This window comes from Malurus melanocephalus, unplaced genomic scaffold (genome assembly GCF_030028575.1).
Source record: "Malurus melanocephalus ecotype Western Australia unplaced genomic scaffold, MMel_1.1 scaffold_125, whole genome shotgun sequence".
Taxonomy (NCBI): domain Eukaryota; kingdom Metazoa; phylum Chordata; class Aves; order Passeriformes; family Maluridae; genus Malurus; species Malurus melanocephalus.
In genome coordinates this window covers 1,436,390-1,454,282 of record NW_026623357.1, presented here as the reverse complement: position 1 = coordinate 1,454,282, position 17,893 = coordinate 1,436,390, and positions in this window count along the sequence as shown.

The window sequence follows — 17,893 nt, the reverse complement described above, 5'->3', positions numbered from 1 at the left end:
GAGATTCTRTAAACAGGACAAAACATTAACTGCGGAAATATATCATTTAAGACCTTTATTTCCTTCTAGCCCTTTCCAGGCACCAAACGAGCTTTGCATGCAGATTTCGTTTCAGCTGGGTGGAATCATTCTCATAACTATTCTCCAAAGCCCAAGCTCTGAGGTCAACCCTGCTCTTTCTGCAATGGGATAAATATTAACAAGTGTGACTAACCCATTCCTTGCGCCCTTCTTAAATTTTCCARAGTGTGTCAGCAAGCATGAAAGCCAGAGATCAAAAAAGGCAAGGGTTTTATTGTTGGAACCGGATGGGAGCAGGGATGCAATATMGGCGAAGTCCCAGCACCTCGGAGAAGTCGGTTTATAACAACACCAATAAAAAATGAAGGAATTATTGGGCTACAAGAAAATGACCTTGTTCTCCKGCTCAAAAATGAGTCAGTTTTCACTTGACCCCTACAATAATGTTTTACAAGGGCTGGACCAGCGCCCCAYGAGCAAACCTGGCCTTTCCCTGTGGGTCCCGAAGGACCCAGGAGGGGACAGAGGTGGTGGGGAAGGTGTAATACAGCTCAGCACCTTCCAGGCAGGGGTGACGGGGCTGTGGTGGCCTCGAGGGCTCAGGCTTGCTCCTATTTTTCTCTTCACAGCTCCTGCTTATGAAGTTTCATCAATAACCTTCCTCCCTCCTCTGCAATTCATCCTGCTGTGACCCAAGCTGCTCCCCATGCTGGAGTTTGTAAGACCAGAACAGGTCTGGTTGTATCACCCAGAGGTTTCTAAGGGGAAAGCTCTTACTTTAAGAAATCTGGTGTTCAATAAAGCACTTTGAGATGCTTATTACAACTGCAGTTTGATCTGGGCAGCAGCAGCAATGCAGAGCCCAGCTTGGAGAGGAATTGGGATGCAGGAGCCAAGCAGCTTTGTCCATAATCAGTTAAGTGACAAGAAAGCTGTGGATTGCACTTCTGGTGAGCAGGGCATTGGGAAGGGAGGAAAAGAAACCAGGGAGGGTTGGGAATTTAAAGGCATCTGTTATACAGCTTCTCAAAATGGGATAAATCCTGTAGACATGGGGTAAGCACAGGGCCTCCATACACAYTGCTGATACCAAAAGTTTGTCAAAACCAGGTTAGAGACTTGAGAATATCTCTGTTCAAAGTCAGGTCTAGTCCTGACAAAGCCAAGGAAAATTAAAAGCCAGCTGAAARAAACCAAACCACCAGAAATGATGAGCAGAGATATTAAATCCTGAAAGAGGTTTTATTCATGTGATCAACCAAGACCTGGGCCCATATGATTCAGAGCTGTTCCCTCATAATGCACAGGCCTCTCGCTTTCCAGAACGTGTTTAATTCTCTTATGCATTCCCTCAAACGAAAGGTATGCCCCACATTTCAGCACCTCTGTTGCATCTACTCCGTTGACCCTACAAGAAATTATCTCACTCACTTYGTTTCCACACCTGGCTTTCTTCTCCTCCAGGATGTCAAAATGCAGAGCAGAACACACCCAAGAACACACTTTCCTCCCTCCATCTCTTGAAGCACTTTAGCTCAAAAACCAGCAAGAGCATTTTTGAGGTCACTGGGTTCACARATTATAAGAAGAAAAAGGAGATACCTGAATTGTGGTCCTGACCTACATAACTTCTGGTCCACAGTCTTATTCCACTGAGGTGAAGTGATAGCCAGAGCTTCCAAAAGYGTGAAGGAGCTTGGCATGAAAAGAAAGGAGGAGGAAGAGGCAACATTTATTGACCCCTTATCTCATAGCTTGTGCTATCTGCCCTGACTTGACAGTGTAGCTGAAAACCTTCTGCAGACACTGTACAGGAGAGGTGGACCTGTCCAGAGGTGACACTAATGAAAGCAAGCCTCATACCCAAACCCCAGACCTAAAGAAAGCCCTTTTGGTTTTCCAGCATAGCAAATATTTTGATATGAGTTTCTTTACTGAACATAAAGTGGCTCCTGATCTCCTAAAAATTCCTGTGTGTAAGTGCCAGACAYCCAGCTGAGTCCAAGGAGAGTCAAGAAGGAGCCACCTGCAAACCAGTGCCCAATGCTCTGCCAAGCTCACCATCTCCATGGCACAGCAGTGACATTCCCTGCAGCAACRCCAATGGAGCCGTGCGGGAGAGGCCGTAGGGAAAACTCCCAGGAAACCTTGTAACTTGCATAATTTCTAAACTTTGCCCAGTTAAACTGTGGTTCTATTAAACTTTCCTTTGGCTGGCAAACGACTGGCTGAGTTATTACAGGGAACAGCCCTAGGCAATTAAAAGCAAGAGCAACATTACAAATCTAAGATTTGGTAGACAAAAATCCCTTGCAAAAGATGCAGCCCTACGGAGTTATAGCTTATCCAAATGGGGAGAACCAAATTAAAGGAAAAAACATATTGTATATTATCTTAATTTATAGATGAGATTTTAGACAGTTCCAGATTTCTGGATTAAATACAATACCATGTGGCTCCATTAAGCCTCACTGGCCTTTTAGAATATTATTGAAAGAAATAATATATAACAGTTTGAAAGGTTTTTGGATGCTTGGTGGCATCATTATGCAATTTATTAAWATGTGGGCAGAGTGACTAATGCCTCTGAGGATGTATTTTTAGTTTCAAAAATAAAATACATAAAAGAGAAAAGTGTGTTGGGGGGGCCAAGAAGGAAAAGCAGCTACAACTGGGTTTGTGCTGGAGGCATGTGATGGCATCCCTCATTCTGTCTGTCCCTCCACACACCCAGTGCCCAGAATAGCCCTTCTCCTTTCACTTACGCCATTCCCAAAGGGGCCCAGAGGCTCCAGCAATTGCAGTTTGGTAGAATTTGGGTATTTAACTCCTTTTCTGGCATCTTTCCTCCATTTTTAAGGCTGAAAGGGACAATTCAGATCATCTAGTTTAACGCTCAATATAAATCCCCAAGAAAATAATTTCACACATTCACTCGCTAATTGAGCCTACTACTATATGTTTCACCAGTCATCTGGGCTGGCCTCCAGTTCTGATTTCAAGATGCAAAAGGATGACAAATCCCTTGCCCCCTTCAACAGTCTGCCCCCTCTCCCTTCCCAATCTCTCAAATTTGCCTGTCTTAAATTTCCAGCCATTGCATCTCGTTATATTTCCCCCCCATTAGACTATAAAGCCCTTTTGTACGTGGTATTTTTTCCTCCAAAAGCATTTMCTGCACAGAGTCAGGGCACTGCCTGATCTTCTTTTTTTTGCTACGTTCACCAAATGGAGCTCCTTAAGCCTCTCTCCACAAGATTTCCTTTTCCAACCCTCAAATCATCCCTGTAAAACTGAACCATAGGCTGAGGGTTTATAGCCTCCATCACGAATCCGAGTCCCTGAACCTCAGGTTAATAAAGTCTCTATTTTTTAATAAGGCTTCTGTGAAATGAGCAGAACAGTCCCTCAGGATGTGTTATTTGGAGGTAACTATTTCCACATGGGCTGGAGGCACAGCYCTGGGAGCCAAGCCTGGGGAGAGCAGTAGGAGAGCTCTTTACCCTTTTCTGCAGTCATTTTTAGCATTCTCCCAAATTGCATTTCAAAACCCAGGATTTTTCTTGAAAGGYCCATCCTGGTGAACATTTCCTAGACCACTAAGAAGAAATGCACACACAGAAACCTGAAAAAGCTCCTGAGACAGCTGCTTCTCCCAGCACAAAACCTTCCCTGTGCCCACCAGCACTGAGAGCCCCATCTCCAGCAGGAGCAGARGCACTGACAGGTCTTGGCACATCTCTCTCCACAAACCACTCCTTCTCTCAGCCCAAAGAGACATCTAGAAAATCTCTGAGACATCACCAGAGCCCCTCCTTCCCCCAAAATTAATAGGATTAAGACCAAACCCTGGGGCTTTTCTTCCCCATTCTTTCCAGTGTTGGCATCCATGTTTTGGAGCTGCTTTTTCCCATTATTGATTGGTTTATTTGCTGCTTGTTAAATGACAGAGGAGTTTCACAGGAAGCTTGGCTCCAGATCTTTGGAGAAAACTTCCCAATATTGCCAAAAATTCAGTGAAATGACAAGACATAGTGAGTTCTAGACAGTCTCCTCAGGCACTGGAGCTACAGCTCACTGTTCCATAGATTCTGGATGACATAATGCTCCACTTTTTCATCCGTCCTGTTTGATTTGGATGTGAGATTACACACCAAATGAGGAGTTTAAAAGAAGTGCCAGCTCAGTTCAGTTTGGTCTGGCCTTTATATATCCCACAGGGACAAACTTGCTGTTCTGAACTGAGACMAAAAATTTCAGAGTCAATCATAAGTGATAAAATATCTGTGTGAGGTCAGTGCCAGCCCAGCCACTTTTAAACTTGTTTTCCTCACTTGATTTGTTTGACTTTCTGTTGCTCAGCTTTACTCCCAGTGTTAGTGATTAAAATCCTTCAAGACAGGCCATTCACTTCAGGCCATTTTCCAYGTCCCAAAGTTGCCTACACACTCTGAAATCTTCCTGTGATTTAAGAGCTCCCCTAACCCACCTTCACTGTTTGGTTTTGAGCAAACCTTCTGTTTCCCTCTCTGATAAAAGAGCACCAGTTTAAACGCAAATGTAAGTAGGCATTACAGCTAAAGCAAACCAGTTAATAAGGTGACCCTCCTTTCCAGGTGTCCACAAAGAACCTATAGAACATCTGGATTAGAAGAACATGCTATTTTTAGTGACTCAGCATCCCAGTACTGGTGTTACACCCAAAAAGTAATGCAGCCTTGTGTAAGCAGCCTGCAAAGTCCATTAGATTTGCAGGAAATTTTGCGTTCTGGTGTAAAATTTAAGATTTCCACGTGGCAAGCACAGTTGCTCAAGTATTCTTCAAAATATCTGTGCTAGGCAAAGCCTAAAAGCTTGGKTTTATGGTGGAAGCAGGCAGGAAAGGGTCAAAAATGCAAGTAGGCTTGCATGCAAARCAAATAGAAATAATCTTTGAAGGGAAAGAACATTAGTGGATGTTTCCTAATGGTCACCATTCACCCTGGTCGTTCTTTGCACTCCACTTGCCAGAGGCATAAGGTTTTAATTCATAGTCAATGTAATGTTTGGAGTTTCATCTACTTGAACGATTCTTTGGGGACTAGTTGCAATAGCTACATTCTGGGTTTAAATTGCATTTATTTTTTTAAAAAACAAGAACTGAATCTTACCAAGGAGTGAAACTGGAAAGGATAAAATTAGATTCCTGAACCTTCATCTCTTTTTAGAACCAGACATGAAAAAAACTGCATCCAGTTTTGTTAAATATTTTTTCCACATCTGGTGTTCAGTCAAAACCATAAGAAAAGTGCTGGAAATCTCACAAGAAAGCTCGTACTCTTGTGATTTCCAGTCCAATTTTTGCAGCCACAGGAGATCTGTATAGTTCAGATAAGAATCTGAAGCAGAAGCCAAACCCAAACTGTGAACCTCCTGAGGCTCACCCCACCCACAACAGCTTATGTCTTTACCCATCATTTGCAGCAGATGTTCTCCCAAATTCTCCAGTGAGATAAATTCCATTAAAASTTTCAGGAGAGAGATTATAAGATACATACAATACCAAATAAAAGTGTCCAGAGGAGCTCATCATGGCCCATTAAACCATTGTTAAAGACCTTCATCCAGCAACATCTATTGATTAGAGCAGTTTGCTTCTCCTCAGGACTCATTTTTCCATGCTGAGCTTTGGGGGCTTTTTGATCTAAAGGCCACTGACGTCAATGAGAGCATTTCCATTGTCTTCAGCGGGCTCCAGATCAAGCCCTTGACAAGCTGGTTCTCCCATAGGTCAGTCTGGAGAGTGGGTTTCTGCCAGCAGATTGTCCCTAGAACATTTCGCTGTAGATTTACAATCTTTATAAAATTTTTAAATGAAGTTCTATAGTTAGATTCATATGGTAAATCATAAATTACAGCACACTCTGCAAGCTTGGGTTTGAGGGTTGGGATTTTTTTTTCATTTGGCTCTCGGGAAACATATAGCTTTTTTCCATAGGAACTTTTCTCCAAATGCTAATTTTACCTGTTTTCTGACTCTTTTTTTTTTCCCCCCCTCAAAAGAACATGTGCATTTTTCACTGCCAAACTCCTCTGAGGAAGGTTGTGCCTGTGGCRGTGTTGGCGATGTGGGCAGGCAGGGACTCACCATCCTCTGTCTTGATGTTTGTTGGAAGGGCAGGAGGTGTTTTTGGGCTCTGCCTGGTACCAGACTAGTGAAAAAGGAAAGCAAGCCAAGAGTTTCAGATTACTTTTCTCCCTTAAGGTGYATTTAAAGTTGGAGGAACATCTTACATCCAAGTCTTCCATCAAAACCTCGAGGGATAAATCCCTGGAGCAAGGGATGATCCTGATGCAGAGCCTTGCACACATGAACAGTGGTGCTAACTGGGACCTCTACACTCTCAACATTTCCTACAGTGGCCAGGCCATGTGAGAGCAGGTCACAAGGGACAGTCCTCAGGCACTCGAGCCCTAACTCGGATTCCCCTTCAGCAGAGCCCAAATTTAAGAATTCAAGCAGCATTACCAGGCCCATCTGCRAGGTGGGAGCAATAATCCCACAATACCTTCTCAGAAACGCTGCGAGGCCACGAACTCTCTCTACACAGAGTAGTACTGTTCAGTAGTAAATGAAATCTGTTTTCACTTCCAAGGCTATGGCATAAATTACTATAGGCAGAAATCCAGCCTAGCAGGCAATGAACTGGATGGGGCCCACTCAGTTCCTTCCATCTTTAGCTTTGATTTTTCATTGTTCTGTTTCATTAATAGAATTTCCTTTTTTTTYCCCCCTCCCCCYGCTGCAATTTTTCTAAACTGTTAATTTGCCAGTAGAAAGAACAGCTTCAAAATTGCATACCAGCTCCTCCAAAGCACCCACAAGAATCTGAACAGTTTTTAGCAGACTCAGCGTTTTCCTCTTTACTTCACAGCCCTGGTATATATAGAAAAAGAGGCTGAAGAAAGTCTGTTGTTGTGTTTTCACTGGGGGACCATAATCTGGCCACTTGTTTTCTGCTTAAAAYACATTGCGTTCTGCAGAGACTGTCCTTAAAATCAGGGTTATCCTCCCAGGCCCGTGAGGCTGTGACAAATGGTTCCACTGGTTTCAAAGGACAAAAATATCACCCCAAACCAGGCGTCATTTGAGAAAGTCTTAATTCATTCTATTCTCTTGTTTATTCCTTTTATTTGTAAGGAGGATTTTTCTGCTCAGATCACCTCTGAAGAAGGAAGGAGAATGGGGGAGATGCTCGGGAAAACTGTAAGAAACAACAAAATCGTTCCGAGATTTTCCAACTTTACCCCTTGCTTTCCACTGCTCCTAGTCCCTAAATCCTACCAGGAACCAGATCCACTGTTGGCCTCTTCTCTGATCAGTGGCTGGGGAYGAACATGCTTTTCACCACCTCTAGCTGCCCCTTCTGATTCATGGAGCCTATGAAAGGAATTAACAGCAATAAATTTGATTCAAATCCTGTTTTTCCCCCAATAGCAGAGTTTGTGACTGTGCACAAGTACTCCCACTGGAAAGAGAACTGGAAAGCTAAAAATAGATGAGATGAATGAGGAATTACAGGATGAAGTGATGGCCACTTACAGCCAAACAGGATTCGCTGCTGGAGGCTGAGAAGTCTCTTCTGATGTTGAGAGCAGTAGAGAATCTGCTCCATAATTTTTGTTCAACAAAGCTCTCTTGAAGTACCTCCTGACCATCTACTACTTCCTTGGGGCCCTGGAAGGGAGGATTTTTATGYCAGCCTCTGTAGGAGAGGCACCTCCTGATTAATGAGCTCAGTCAGGGTGCTGGGGTCTTTGGGGCTAGATAACCCAGGTTTTAGGGACTGAGGTGAGAAGAGTGGTATGGAAACCATCACCTAATGCATTCCTTGCCAAACTTACCTCCTCCCAAACACGATTAAATCCTCTCCTAAGAGTTTTTTTGCAGGCAATTAGGAAAGGGCAAATAGCAGGACATTATTTGCCCATATGTGAACTTGGGATTTCCAYTGCAGTTTGGCTTTGCCTATCAAAAAGACCTTTCTTTATCTCCACTTTTGAGACACAAACTCTCAGGCACAGAAAGGTTAAGAAATGAGCCCAAGTCTCAGAGCCAGAAATAAAAYTCATTAGTTCTTTATCCACAGGGAGCCCTTTGCTTCTGTCTCATCCGACTGCCACACAAGCACCACTGTCAAAGGCATCTCAAAAGAGGAGATCAATTTTATAGTGGTTTTACTCTTTGAAAGCATGAACAGGCTCTCCATTAGGAGCTATAATTTATCTGTCTGTGACCACTGACTGCAGGTCTATGAAATGTATCTAAATGGATTGCACGGAGCCAGAAAACTCAACCCAAGGATGTATGGCACACACATAACAAAGCTCTGCAAGGCTCAAAGTGCAGAGTATCAGCAAGTGCTCTGGTTTTCCGGATTGATTTGGGAGGTAGGTAGGCTTAGCTGAGGGCTGTGGTTTCTAAATTGGACATGGTTACCTAAAACTATTGGAAATTTGAATTGCATGTCAGATGTCTGGAATAAATGGACTCAAGAGACATAAGAAAAAACATGTGGCCCAGTATTTTTCTCCTTTTTAAATGTCTTTTGGAAACTGTTTAAATCTCATCTGGGGCTTGTATAKTTTCTTTGTTTAGTAATTCAGAATTGAAATTCTTCATAAAGCTTTGCTAATCAAAAGGTAAAAACTTGATTGTAGCACACAGAGCCCTTCATCCTGAAAGATGCCTGTACATTTTCCAAAAACATACTCTCCTTTCCAGAAAAGTAAATGATCCTTTGCAAACTCGGCAGTGCAGTTATTTTATTTACCTCAAGTAGACCGAATTTAAATTCCAAACTGGGCTGTTKTGGCCTGACCCTGTTTCTAACTCTGCCAAGAGCTGTTGTAGCAGGGCTGTTCCCCACAAATTCCTAGTGCAAGGGGGACTTGGGGCCACACATTCCTGAGACCATCCAATACACTGATGAAGATTTCAAGCCATAAATTTTCTGTGAACTGCAGTCACCTCTGGAGTGAACTGCATCACCTCCTCTGTGTCAGTGGCTTCATTGTCCCCACACTGAAAGGGACAGAAGAAAGGGACAGAAGAGAGGGACAGAAGAAGACACCTTTCTCTAGGCAGAGTGGCCYAACCTGAGCCAAGGAGGCAGGACTTGGGATGAAATGTTTCCTACCAAGACGTGGCTGTGGTTCATAAAAAAGGAATTTTTCAGCTTTGCCACATCCCGGAGATGGCACAGGGCTTCCTGTGCTCACTTTGGTGCCACTAATCTGTTTCCCCAACCATCATTGCTTGCTTGGTGGAGTCAACCCAACCAACCAATCTATTCTTCAGTTTCTTGTCCCACATTCTTTACTGGTGGTTTTCCCACTTCTAATAATCTCTAGGAAGCTCCCAGAAAATGCAGAATTTTAAAATTTTTTTTCTACTTTTATTTCTTACAGCACCCTCAGCTGTACTAAGAGACCTGATCTCTCTCTTTTCATCTGGAAAASATGCATGCTCAGGCCTAGAAAATGCAGGGAATGGCATAAGGGCATTAAAAATWACCTTTTGTTCTAGGACACCTCTTCCTCTCCAAAATTTTGAATACAATGGTAAAGGCAGAGAATCTGTGTAGGAGTCCAGRCAATACTTGCAGCTCCTCTCAGCAAAAACCTACAGTAGTTGTGACAGCTGAAATTATGTTTTCTAAAAGCCCTAAACTATACCAGCTAAAGCAGAGTTAATGGCAGCGTATAAATGTCATTGGAAAGAATTACTGCTGTTCTATTTGCTCTTTTTGCAGACATTCAGGAATCTCCATCAAGACTCTGTTTTGGATACATGGATATTCTGGTCTGTGCAGACTTGGCAGGGTTAAACTGCCAGGGGTAAGAAAGGACATAAGCTCTTGGAAGGATTTGACACCCTGCTCTTTCCCACTCCCAGCATTCAGGTGTGCCAAGATGTTATGGTTTCTTTTAAACCTGCATAATTAAATGAGTGATGAGGAATTTCTCACCGATATAAAACTAAATTATCTGTTGCTTAAAATAGAGCTGTACCCACTCCAGGTTGTCAGCTGGTGTCAATCAGCCTGTTCTGGGACGTTTCTTGGGGATAACACCACGGACATCGGGACAGCAGGGTGCGACCCCCGTGGGTCCAAGATTGGGAAGGGATCAGTAAAGTGACCAGAAGAGAAGCAGTTCTTGAAATGCTCTTTTTTTTTTTTTTTTCTCTCTTTTTGGTTGGGGCGGGTTGGTGTTTTCCGTGTTCGGGCAGAAATTCTCACCCCAGAGGTCGCCTTGGGGAGCTGTGGAGGACACGGGGGTTTGCTGAAGGAAAGCCCACGCAGTTTTTCTCCCGGTTTAACAGACAACCCGGGTTCATAGTTGCCAAATTTTGCGAGCAGCCGGGAGATTTACGAGCCCCGGGAGCGCACCCGGCTCCAGCTGCGGAGCTGCGCGGCCGCGGAGCCGGGGGACCGCGGCGGGGCAGGAACCGCAGGGCTGAAACCCAGTATAAACAAGGGGAAACCGACTATAAAAAGGGGGAAAAGCTAATAGGAACAAAACGGAAGGGGAGATTTCGGTCTCATCTCCTGAGCCCCGCACTTTTAAGGGAATGAGATGCGCCGGTCCCTGCGCATCGCGGGGATCGCAGCGACAACCCCTGCGCAGGGGGCTCGGGGAGGAGGGYTGGGAAAGGAAAACTCGGGAAGGGGAATAAAGAGGCAGACTTTCGAAAAGCATTAGGAGAAAAATCCTGTAAGGTTACGAAAAAGAGTAACTTGTCCACAGGGTGTCACTCTTGACCCACATTTGGGCCAGCACCCGGCCTGGTCTAGGGCCCCAGGAAACTGGGGATTTTTAGTTCCCCAACAAATCTCCGAAAAGGCAGAAGTCTCCAAAMAGGGTAGGCTGGCACCTCTGGGTGTGCTAGCCTGGGCAGCCACCGGTCTGGCTGTTCCTGGGCCTGCTTGCCCACCTGGCTGCCCTCCTTGTCCATGTTGCACTATGCCTTCCCCTGTCCATAGTCCAGTTTGAACTGCCAGTTTGAATCTTCCTTGGGCCAGGCTCACAGCCCACCATGGAAAAGGGGATGAACAGTGGAATTCTCTTACCCCACAGCCAAACTGTTTCTCACTATTCTGCTCCAAACTCCCATCATTCACTTTATTTCAGGAGTGTTTTAGCTTCCTATGAAACTCCCCTATCATCCCATACTGTTAGTTTGCTCTTTCCCCCTGGGAAACTTCCTGTTTCTCAGGCGGTGCCTCATGGAAGATACTTTAAAAAAGCTTTATGGTGAGCCCCAAACCAGGATAAATCAAGTGCTGATAATCCTTTGCTTTCAGGTAGCTGTAACTCATCAGAGATTGAAGGGGTTCTTTGGCTAAGGAGAAGCCTATGCGTTCCCACCTTGTTTTCTGTGTTGAGCTGCAGACTTCTGCCGCCACAAGGGCAAAGTTGGGGGTTGCCTGAAGGCAGAGGAAGCCCTGACCTTTAGTGGGATGTGGTGCTGAGGCCAGGCAGGGCAGAACTGCCTGCCTGCACTGCCTGTGCCAGCTGAGGGCCAGCKGATGCATTGGCCTTCCCAGGACAGGCACAGGGAACTGCGGTCATCCCCCAGGCGTGGAGGGGCCGGAGGCTGACATGGATGCTGGGGTCAGCAGCACAGCAGCCAAAGAACAGGCTGCAACTTTTATAAAGCATCAGCAGAGCATGAATTATGGTGTGTCCTCCTGGCAAGGTTCCTGGAGCAGAGGACACACCAGCAAGAGTACTATCTCCTCTTCCAGGGCTGGTTGGGACAGGATTTGTGTGTAGTGTGTACAGCACGTAATTCATCAGGCTATCACTTACATAGCATGAGCTCAGCACTGCAGCACTCTCTGACATTTTGAAATATTCTGCCAGGGGCCCAGCAGTTTATGGGGAGCATTGCACCAGATACATCCCAAAAGGGATAGCTGTCCTCCTGCACAAYTCGACCCTCTGTAGGGAGGAGTGCTCCTGAAAAGCCCACATCCATTAATCCTACCTGTCTGTGACTCCCTTGTTTGTGCAGGGACTTCACTCTTCTGCCCCAGGACAATATTTTTAAGTGTGCTCAGTAATATTTTAAGCACTTCTCCGTTTCCTTTCAGGCCATCCTGAATGTGGCTACCCTGAGCTTTTATGGAAACACCTGCAATATGTAAACGCAAAAGTATAAATCTCTGTAATGCGAAAAAACAGCTTCATGAAGACGCACAAGAATGCAGCCATGTGACTGCAAAACTTCATTTATAAGTATCTATATATAGATCATAGCAAGCAGCAAACCCAGACTTCAATTTTAAAAGCGAGGGCATAGGGGAGAGCGCAGAGTCAGCACTTCTTAAATAAGAAGTTCTTCTTGTACTAATTCATTTACAGCGGCATCTTCCTTTGACACAGCAAATTTGCATCACCGAATCCTGATCACAGAGACATAAAGATTTTTATGGGAGTCGGAAATAGCCTCCATGCAGGCTCTGCTGKGGGAGCACTGCGCCACCGCCGACCTCCGCGCCCAGACAAGGGCACGCTGCAGTTTGCACCAAGTGCTGCGCAGGCTTTACTCCTCTGGGTGCTTTAATCACATCCCATTTCCATTTCCTGGTTTCAGTTTGCTAAGGTTTCCCAGCAGCAGAGGCTGTGACAGTCCATGATCCCACACACAGGACATGCAGGCTGAGTGGGGAATGCTGGATACACCCACCTGCCCACACCTGCAGCTCAACGGTTTAGGATGATGGGRATATCATACTCGTGATGATATTCCTTCATCAGGAACTATAGTGACAGAGCAAGGRGGAATGGCTTCAAACTGGAAGAGGGAAGRTTTAGATGATGTGTKAGGAAAAATTCTTCCCTGTGAGGGTGGTGAGGCACTGGCACAGGTTGCCYAGAGAAGCTGTGYATGACACTGGAACTGTTCAAGGCCAGGTTGGATGGAGCTTRGAGCAACCTGGGATAGTGGAAGGTTTTCCTCACTAGGAGATCTTTAAGGTCATTTTGAACCCAAACCATATAAGGATTCTATATCCCACACACCATTGGATATCTGTCTATTGCCATTATCTTGCCTGCCATTAAACATGAAACTTTTTCAAATCATTCTCCTAGCCCTCRCAGTTTCCATAGAAATACATTTTAAATTTAGAAAAAGTCAAGTGTCCTTTGAAAATTGCTGAAAACTCTGCAGAGAGACAGTGGTAAGTGTCCCACCCAACTTCTCCTGATCAAACAGTGTGGCAGTTTTGCAGGATTCAATGATTGTCCAGATTCTCACAAGAARTAACCTCACAAACCCACCTGCCAGGGTTTGAGCAGAGAGCAGAGRGAGGAACTAAGGCTTTGAGAGCCAAAACTCTAATAACCTGAAATTAGCCTTGTTCTGGGTTTACAGGAACCACTTCCTAAACCGTGAGGACTGTGTCTAACTGACAGCCAAGACTGGATCCAGCTGCAGCGAACAGGAGATGTTTGGGGAAATTATTCCTTCCCCCTGGACATCCACCCCAGTGCAGGACCAATAGTGAGAAAAGCTTGCTTGGAACACACTCAACAGAAAAGTACTTTTCCAACCTGAATCCTCACCTGGGAAAGYCCTGCTGTTTAGGAATGGGATTTAGGTCTTACAGCATCAACAGGACCTAAGCAGATGCTTGAATGAATCCCTACATCTAAATCACCACAGAGACTGCTCTGCAAATTCCTTAACATTTTCCACTGGAATAATCAGAAGATCACACATTTTCTAAATATTGCATAAGTTGGCTGGTTGCTTGAATTTCAAATTTTGGGGCAAGGATCTATGTCATTATCAACAAAATCTGAAATTATTATAGAACATTTTTCACACTCTCTTTCTTATTCACTGATTTCCTATTTAATAAACATAAAGAACATTAACTGGTGTTTGTTTTCAGCCAAATGTTGAAGCACGGAGGTTTTCTTACAGAAGAAAAATCAAGTCACAACTGTTTATGTTGGATGGGACATACAATGGGACACTGTGATGTTTTCAGATCAGGACATCCAGCTGAAGCTTCTGGATTCTGGCACATTGGTGTGAWCCCAGAACATAGCGCTGCATTTTGATTACCCCCATTAGATTTTTCCATAGTAAACTTGAGATTTTTCCATAATAAACTTAATTTTTCTTCAATTAAAGAAACCCAAATGCCCAGAAATCTGCTCTACACCCCATGCACTAGGCGGAAGAGTCAGTATATGACCAAAGAACACCCACTACAACCATTCTGCATATTGTCTGTAAAAAATACATGTGTATCAGCAGCAGTTTTCTGTGCTGATACCTGTGTTCCCTGTTGCTGCCTAATGTGTTTAAGAGCACTTTCTCCTATGGTGTTTGCCAAAATCCCAGCAGGACAACCACAACTGCTCCAGTCACAAAGTCATGGGGCAGGCAAGAAGCAAAGTTGCCATCAGGTAGGAGATGACAGAGGACTGGCCAGGCAACATGGCCAAAAGGCACACAGAGGCCACACATTATTTATGTATATATATATATTTCCAAGAATGACCTGGTAACTGTAAAAAAGTACCTACATAATGATATTTTACTACTGCTTTTGTTGGACTGACTGTGCAGTTAACAAAGTAGTTGCTAAGGAAAACCAATCCCTTGRTTTTGCCACGAGCAATTTAACTGAGGTTACCAACACGACGGCTAMGCAGGGCCAAGGTTAACACTGGCACCCAAAGCTATTATTCATCTCTCAGTTGTGGCTCCCCAATAATGAGTGCTCTGCCTCATATTACATATCCACAAGCATGAGAAACTAATGGCATCAGGAACCCGACTGTGCTACAGGAAGGAAAACACGAGGAGCAGATACCCAGTGTGGGTTGCAGTTCCTTTGATCTGATTTCTGGTTTTGATAAAAAGGCAGAGCTGGCTCTCCTCTTGCTCCATGGGGAAGGTTTGTGGGTGAGTACCTTTGCCACCCACAGGTTTTGTGTACACCTTGCTTTTCTCACCCCTYGGATTTGGTTTTCTTATGGCTGCTCAGTGCCTGACTGCAGCACTGCAACAGCCTTGGGTACCATCAAATCTGGAGCAGGAGTCCACTRACAACTTTGGAATCACTTTTTAGGCAGCAGGATTTAATCCATGGTACATGGTGGGGGGGATCTCTCTGCCATGGGACTGTGTGCCTCAGTGCTCTCTGTCATTTGACCCATCCATTGTGATACACAGAAAACACAAATATATTATAACACTAGAAATGATGGGGCAGCTCATGGGTCACTTGCTCCTCACTTGAGGCACAGAAAACAAAGGCAAAATTTTCTTAGTGTTCACATTTGTCCCATTATTACATATTAAAAACACTGTCAGGAAACCATATTTAAGAGCGTTGTTTTCTCAGGGTAGAAGAAGGAGAAAAACAGTTACAGTGGATTTGTGGTACATTTAAACCACATCTGAATCAAGGTAAGAAATTGCAGCAGGAGGATCTACCATTTCCACTCTTTTCTAGTGTRTTTGGCCTAGGGATTCCCACCCCCTCCCACTGGGGAAATCACYATGACTTTCCAGTCACTAGGACAGCACAAAGAGGCAGGTGAGTATAGGACTTCCAGTGCCAGTGGTGGTCACCAGGGAACTGGTTTAGATTGGTGAGAAACAGAAATAAATCTATGGCCCCTGTCAGCCCACAACATAATGAAATGGAAGGGTTTTTTTTTCAGGTTTTTCTTCCACCCTGCTCAAGGATACAGGAATAGGAGCAATATTTGCATTTTATTGCCTCTCTTGAGTTGTAAAAGTGCAACTAAGGACTTCATAATTGCAGGCTGCTTCTTGAAATTGCAGCCTTCATGGTGCCAGTGGTTAGAAACGGYTGTCCATTGTTCTTGCCTAGAAAAGTAGCCACGTTCCTCTGCTCTGTGCTGAGAGGTGCTAACACTTGTCAGGATAGGGATACTTACCCAAAACACTCAGCAGTTCCATCCTAATGGGGAACAATGGGTGAACAGTGGTAGTGGATCATCTGCATTGTCTTACACTGGAAGGAACAACAACCAGTAGTCCTTATCCAGTTCCAGCTGAAATTTCTTGGCCCTTAAAAACAAAGCAAGGCTTCTTAGTCTGAATTAGAGCCATCAAGCAGATATTTAGGCTTCATATAATCAAGAGCTGCTAATGGCAAACCTCTTTCATATCCTACCTTGATGAGGGTATGAGTGATGGCTCCACACTCTCACCAGTCTTTGGCATCTGTGACTGTTTTCAAAAGCAGCATTAAAAGTTCTGTGCAAATCAATAATGGATGCTTTATTATAAATCTGAAAAAAAATCAAAACAAAAGAGCTCTTTAATATCAAAATGACTTTTTTGGTTTTTTTTTTTGCTACAGCCGAGGATACTTCTGGCCTTTGCTGCCTCCATCCACATCACAGAGATGTCCCATCCTCCGAGCCAGCAAGCAGAGAGCACCTACCCCAAAGATACCCCACAACCATGAGAATGCACCAAAGTCGTGCTCCTCCATTTCAGGTTAAAATTACAGATTTAACTGTATCTCATAATTTACCAGACTCMAGTCTTCAGCATCCAATCTTTTCCTTATTTTCAACATCCCCACATTTTTCATTTCCTTTCCCCATCACATATTCATTGGATGCTGTACAAACAAGTGTAGATTTAAAGTGTCCCCATAACATTTTACTTATTCCGTGACTTAATAATAAAAAGAGCACTGAATAGAAAGGCTAGAGTTCAATTTCTGGGCTCTATTGCCACTTGCAAGCTGCACTCTCCCACAGCTCCTCGCTTGAAATACAGCCACCCATTCAGCTTTATGCTGCCTCTGGAGCAATAAAACTGCACTTTGCCAGAGGAATTTTAAATCCTTCTACACCAATGCRGAGATCTTTAAAAAAGAAATCTAAAAATGTAAAAAGTGAGGGTCGAAGCAAAACTTCTGGATTTTACCAAGTGGGTAAATTTTCCAAGAGGTTTTTCCTTTGCTTTCAGAAGTGAAAAGGGACTCTTTTTTTTAATGAGGATTTTGATTTTAAAAGACCCCAGAAATATAAAACTTGTAGAATGAGAATTAAATATATATATACCTCATGTGAAAATCTTCATCATATTGATGCATTTAGGAATTTAGACTGCAGGAGCTTATAACCCAGACCCTGCTCCTGGGGTTGGGTCCATGTGGGATGTGTGGGCAGTTCTGGAGAGCATTAATGTGGCTGACACGCAGCAGGATGTGACCCCCTGCTCCAAACCGAGGGGAACAACATCAGGTCTGTGCATCTCGACGGGTGCAGGAGATTTATTATCTGAAAGGTGTCACGGTGCAACGAGCAGGGCAGGGAGGGGACATTCCCATGTCCTGTTGCCTGGGGCTTGGTACTTCTCTTCCAGGTGCTTTTTTTTCTCCATGTTTTCTTTGTCTGCCTTGGATTGAGTCTCCCTGGAGGAAAGCTCACTTCTGCGCAGTGCAGAGCGCYGCAGAGGCCTGGCTGCACCTGGCTTTCTAGGAGGAAAATTAGGCAATTGCAAATTGTTACTCTCATTTTTTGGCAATTTCAACGCCAAAGTTCTGTTTTTCTTCAAAGCTAAAGGTCAGTGATTAATTCAAAACTTGTATTTTCCCCAAAATTATGGACTGGGGAAATAATATAGAGGCAGTGAGCCCAATTCCACTCTCCTTTATACCTTTGTAAAGCTGAAATAGCTCACTCTGTTTGCACCAAGTCTCTGCCTTCTGATTTCTTYTGACCTGTTCCAGAGTTGTTCTGGGGGCTGCAGATGCAGCACTTTTTTATGGATCCAGGTCCTCCCAAGGACCCATCCATGCACTGCTCTTCT